General features: G+C 27.6%; 1 long non-coding RNA gene across 3 annotated transcripts; it reads left to right on the top strand.

Moving 5' to 3' along the window:
* Window positions 1–2,151: 2,151 nt before the first annotated feature.
* On the top strand, window positions 2,152–5,619 carry LOC127115488 (uncharacterized). Of its 3 annotated transcripts, none has more exons than XR_007800745.1 (5): window positions 2,152–2,472; window positions 4,553–4,643; window positions 4,738–4,880; window positions 5,044–5,201; window positions 5,379–5,619. It is a non-coding gene; the product is annotated as an uncharacterized LOC127115488 (long non-coding RNA). The 3 variants fall into 3 exon arrangements; XR_007800744.1 differs by having other exon boundaries at window positions 5,382–5,618; XR_007800743.1 differs by having other exon boundaries at window positions 5,044–5,619.
* The last annotated feature ends 420 nt before the right edge of the window (window positions 5,620–6,039 follow it).

Genomic DNA, 6,039 nt, shown 5'->3' with positions numbered 1-6,039 from the left:
CAGACAATTCCATTAATAATAAGAAACAAGTTTTCCAGCATGCTTTAGAAAGCATCATAGAAAGCTCTCAAAACAATTCAAAACTACATTTTTGGAATAATAGTTGCAGAAATTGAATTTTGACACATCTTTAAGTATCAACACATGAAATAGACATTAATAAGAGTATGTAAGGATAAATATATCATATGTTACTCAAAAAACATGCAAATTTTAGAACCAATAATCAATCAACTCCTATCATGTTCTATTCATTGATGTTTCATGCTGGGCAAACTAAAAAAAGAAATCGACATATAATATTTAGTTTACATCATAATTCTCATATATCAATGTGAAAGTTGACTATGTTATAATTAGATATCTCCTTGGATTGTGAACACAAATGAACATGTACATATGTGAAATTATTTGAGTAGAGAGGTAAATGAAAAACGTGCCTAAAATAAAAATGAAACTCTTCTCTCGTTGTTCTTTTACTATATTGTGCATAGCCTGTGTGTCGCAACACACTTTTTTTTCTTCTTATAATGCTTCAAGGTTTGGTTATGGCGACGAAGGTTTACATAACATCACACATCTCTTCTATGACATTTTTCTTACCTTTAGATTCCTCGCTTGTTAGAATTGATGTGTTTTTGTTCAAAATGATGAAGGATTAACATAATGACAAATCTAATTCTCTAATGATGACCCATGTCAGATTTATAGGGAGATTACATAGGACGTCAAATGTAATTGCTAAAAATAAAAAAGTGTGACTACCCTTAGTGATTATGGTTGTCAGAGGCTTTAAAATTTATTGTGGGGTTGAGAGTTAGTTCACATGGGGTGACAAGCTCCGTATGTGTGGATTTTCGTATCAAAACTCAATTGCTCTTTTGTATCAACCGATGAACTTAAATTCCCATAGGCCTTGAACCGAGTCTTTCTATAATGTAGCAACCATTCTTGGAATGAGTGGTTACTTCTCTGAAATCTAGGGAGCAAAGTTAAATCTCATGATCCTTTATGTAATTTTCGTTAACCCAATACACGTCTTATAGACTATCGCGCGCTATGAACGAGAGTATTAGGAGCTGGGCGATGTATTTGAACAAGGGGCGCTCAATTCGAAAGAGGCGTGTTTGACCTAATGAAAGGGAGCATTGGGAAGACTGGGGGATAAACGCATGCCTTTTGCCGCACCCCCAAATTTCTTTCAATTATACCACTATAATATATATATATAAGTTAAAAACTAAATGAAGAAAATGATGTTTTAGAAATTGTGCATTGATTTTAATAAAAATATAGAATTAATTTTTTAATTGTTTTTTTCAATACAAACTTTCTATAAGTGAGTTTATTAACTTGTGTCCGTGAGCCGGTTTGCTTCGGTTTCAAGAGAATTTGGCTCTATGTTGTACGCCCTTTTGCACACCCTCAAAGAGGATCCTAAATATAATACCAAACTTTAATTTGTAAATAATATTTTTAATCATTTATTAATGAGAAAAAAATAGATGAATTGAAATTAAAAATGTCTATTAAAACCTAGAGAAAAATGTCAAAAAAAAAATTAATTGTTATTAAAATCTCTATTTAAAAAATGGGGTCTCACATAATCATTTATTTAATCATCTCAAAATTTAATTATTATTTTGACCAAATAAAAAAAAGAATGTTAACTTGACCAAAAAAATATTTATTATTATTCATTTAATATTTTAAAAAATAATATATTCTTTATGTTTATTATTATAGCCTAAAAATAAAGATATTAAAAAAACTATTTTTTGGACTTCTCATAATTATTCCAAGATTCGGTCAAACAAGATTTTAAATAAAATACAATTATTATATTATAATTATTATTTTTTAGACTTCACATAATTACTTGAAGATTCTGTCAAAAAAGGTTTTAATAAATATTTGACTAGTAAGAAATGGAAGCACTTGAATAATATTATATTTATTATTAACATTACTCATTTAATAATTAAATATAAAATTATATATTTATTATTAGATATTAAAAGTAAAAAATATTAAAATACATGTCCATTAATGAAAATCTCCATTTATCTCAAACATTTCATTTCAACCTACTCTACTATTTAAAGTTAAAAAAATTTAGGCTCTAAATTATAATACTTAGAAAATGGTCCCTCTTCTCACTGCCTCTATAAATTTAAAGTAGCGAGAGTTTCATTTATAAACACTTTCGCATTCGTCACTTCTCTCTCTCTCTCTTCAATATTTTTTTGCTTGTGTTGTGCCAATTCTAAATAACGAATGTTGTTCCAATTCGATCATCTCCCAGTACCAACATAAAGCTTGATTCATCTTCACCCCAGACCCAAGGCACTGAGGTTGATGTTAATGGAACTCAACAACATGGAGTTTGATTCCACTTCAACATAAAGCAATGACATTGGGGTTGATGAATTCAGAATTCGAGTTGTTGAAAACGGAAAAACTTTTCACCAGGTTTATTTTTAAGGCTTTTTTATTATATTTATTTAACGTATTATATATAATATATTCGTAAAGCCTACACGAAAAGAGAATGTGGTTAAATTCAATTATTTCATTTAATTAAATAATTATGAATGTCAATTTATTGGTGTCTCGTTATGTGTCTGTGTTTGTGTTGACGGTTCATGGTTACATTCAATTCACTATGCCAAAGAAGACCTTAAGCAACATTTTTTTTGACCTTAGATAACACTTTTAAGAGTTGTCTATTTTGGTGCTACTATAGGTATAAACATCATTTTTTTTAACGCAAAACTGATGACTTAAGTGCAATTTAAACAAAGTGTTTTGTTAAAAGTGCTAGCATAAGTCACTTAAAGCACTTTCTGAAAAATGAGTTGGCATAACTCCCTTTTTAGGCAATGCTTTCTAAAAAGAGCTGGCATAGGTACCCTTTAGGAAGAAATTTATGAAAAGAACACTGACATATGTCCCCTTTAGGCAGCACTTTCTAAAGAAATTGTTGTCATAAGTCCCCTTTAGACAAAGCTTTTTGATAAATATGTTGGCATAAGACATCATTAGGTAGAACTTTCTGATATAAGTGTGGGCTTAAGCCATCTTTTGCCAATACTTATTTTTTTTTGAGTTAAAGCTTGAGATAAATTCTCAAAAGTTAGAAAATTATGAAACAATACAACGAGATATATACACCTTAGACGTACTAATCAAAATATCAATAAATTTAGTGTTCAATTGAGAATCAATCTCGTTAACATTGAATTCTAAAATTTCCCACAACAACCCAAGCTTTATCAAACTATACATATGTCTTCTTCATTTTTAATGTATTATACTAAATTTTTATATAATAAATAAATACCAAAAGTATCCTAGATTCAAGGTGATTATAACTCTATTTTTAATCTAATGCTAGCCAAATTTTATCTATAAGCATAACAGTGAAAGAGACTAGTATTACATGTCATTAGTATTACAAATGATTCTCTCCAAAGGAATGTTGTATGTTTAGAAAATTAAATAAGCAAGTAGTGTTGTAATTTCATATTGGTCAAATGCTTGTGAAACACTTTCGTCAACAACACCATCCTCACCCACATGTCTAGCCTTCGACAAAACATGTTGCAAGATAGTTGATTTTTAGGTCCCTCCTCTTCTAACTTTACACTAAAACAATTAACCATTTCAATTAAAAATAATATTGATATATACTTTGCATATGTCTATAAAATCATAACATTTTTTCTCTAAGCATACATATCCCAAATTCCCTTTTCGATATGGATATGTGGGGTTTGACACTCGTTGGAGATTTATATCACTTATGTCCTGTAAAAATAATTATAGGTCATATCATAACACATGATGTTCAAATATATCATAAAACACACTTGTCATGATAAGGCTTGAAGTTGCCACAACTTCATTGGGATTTCTAACTAATTTTGAGGATGTATATAAATTATGGGCTTTTCTCGTAAAGTTTCCTAACCCAACTTTTATCATATAAGGGGGATCCTCCTACTGTTCAAGAAGATTTTGGCACATGATTTGGTAAATTTATAGGTGATTTTATTCAATTTTAGAAACTGAGCATATATATATATATATATATATATATATATATATATATATATATATATATATATATATATATATATATATATATATATATATATATATATATATATATATATATATATATATTATCTATTTTCGAACATCCAATTTTTGACTCTTTCTCTTCCAAAACCCCCTTTTCACCTTTCCTAATTCTTCTATACCACGTTATAAAGGACAAAACCCTCTTTTCATCTTTCCTAATTCTCCTATACCACGTTATAAATGACAAATTCTTTTTCCTACTTATGCAAATATCTTAGGAAGTGTGGTTGTTCTCCCATTATATTTTCTTCTTTCTATCATTCGATTTTCTTCTTCCTATGGTTACTGACACATAGATTTTGGAATTCTCCAATTACAGTTCAATTTTTTACTTCCTACCATTACTGGTTCAATTTTTCCTTCCTACAATTACTGACAAATAGATTTTGAATTATTGTTCTTGCAGAATTCAATTTTGGATTTCCTTAATTATTGTTTGAGTTTCCCCTTCCTACAGTTTCCGGCAAATCGATTTAGGATTAAGATTGCAGGATTTGGTATGCATGAAGTTGTTCTTGCAGGATTGAATTTTGGATATTTTTTCCTTCCTACCACTACTGACAACTAGATTTTGAATTATTGTTCTTGCAGAATTCAATTATGGATTTCCTTAATTATTGTTCGAGTTCCCCCTTCCTACAATTTCCAGCAAATCGATTTGGGATTAAGGTTGCGGTATTTGGTATGCGTGAAGCTGTTCATGCAGGATTCAATTTTGGATATCTCCGATTATGGTTTAATTTCCCCTTTCCATAAACTGCAATAATTGACTAAAATTTTCGATAAATTCATATATATAATATACACATAAATATAATTACAATTCTTCAAATATGTTAAAAACACAAAGATAAAATAGAATGATCAGTAATTTTCCTTTTCCTTTTATTTTTTTAGTGTATTCAAAGTGATTCTCAAGGGTAACTACCAAAAGTGGATTAGACATTCTCACGACGGATGACGACCAACCAAGTGAAAATATTATCTATAACATTGTGTACAAGGAAGTTCTTTAAGACCTCACTCACACAACCAACTCAAATTTAAAATGACAGGTATATAAATCCAATAATTTTTTATTTAAGTTTAAGCATTCATTTTACCAATTTATTTTACAATGTCAACTAAAATTTGTTATATTTGTATATTTGTTGATTGTATTTCTATGGTGTAATTTCTTACCTGCTACCTAATTTATGAACCATATTTAAATATGATTCTTGATGGACTAGAAGGTTGTGTTATTGGTGTGACCACTACGACAAGGTTGTCTCTCATGCCCGCGCTCAAACCAACGATGGGGATTGAAGATCACCACAATGGATGGAATGGAGTTACACATTTTAATGAATATAATAATAAAATTTTATAATGATTTAAAATTCTTTATAACTCATAATTTATACCATTTAAAAATGATTGATATGACTGTTTACTTACCTAATAAATAATTGACTAATTCAATTTTATCATTATTAAGAAATAATGGGATTCTAATTGTAGTATAATTTAGAAATGATATTCATTTATTATTATCACAATTATATTTTATATGTTTAATGACAATTAACCATTCATTAGATTCTTATTGCATTATAATTTATAATTCTAATCAATTTACATGATTTTTTTATATATTAATTTTTTTTATAATCATTTGGTACATCATTTTATTCATCTTTATAATTATTTTATATATTTTTTAATAATCAAAATAATATTCTTCATATTTTTTATTATTAATATTATTATTATTATTATTATATAAATATATATATATATATATATAATATATTATATAGTATATATTAAGTATATATACATGAAAAATATATATATATATATATATATATATATATATATATATATATAATGTTATATAATATATATAAA

Source organism: Lathyrus oleraceus, chromosome 1 (genome assembly GCF_024323335.1).
Source record: "Lathyrus oleraceus cultivar Zhongwan6 chromosome 1, CAAS_Psat_ZW6_1.0, whole genome shotgun sequence".
Lineage (NCBI taxonomy): Eukaryota > Viridiplantae > Streptophyta > Magnoliopsida > Fabales > Fabaceae > Lathyrus > Lathyrus oleraceus.
Note: the sequence above shows the minus strand (reverse complement) of the source record. Positions and strands in the feature narration are given on the sequence as shown.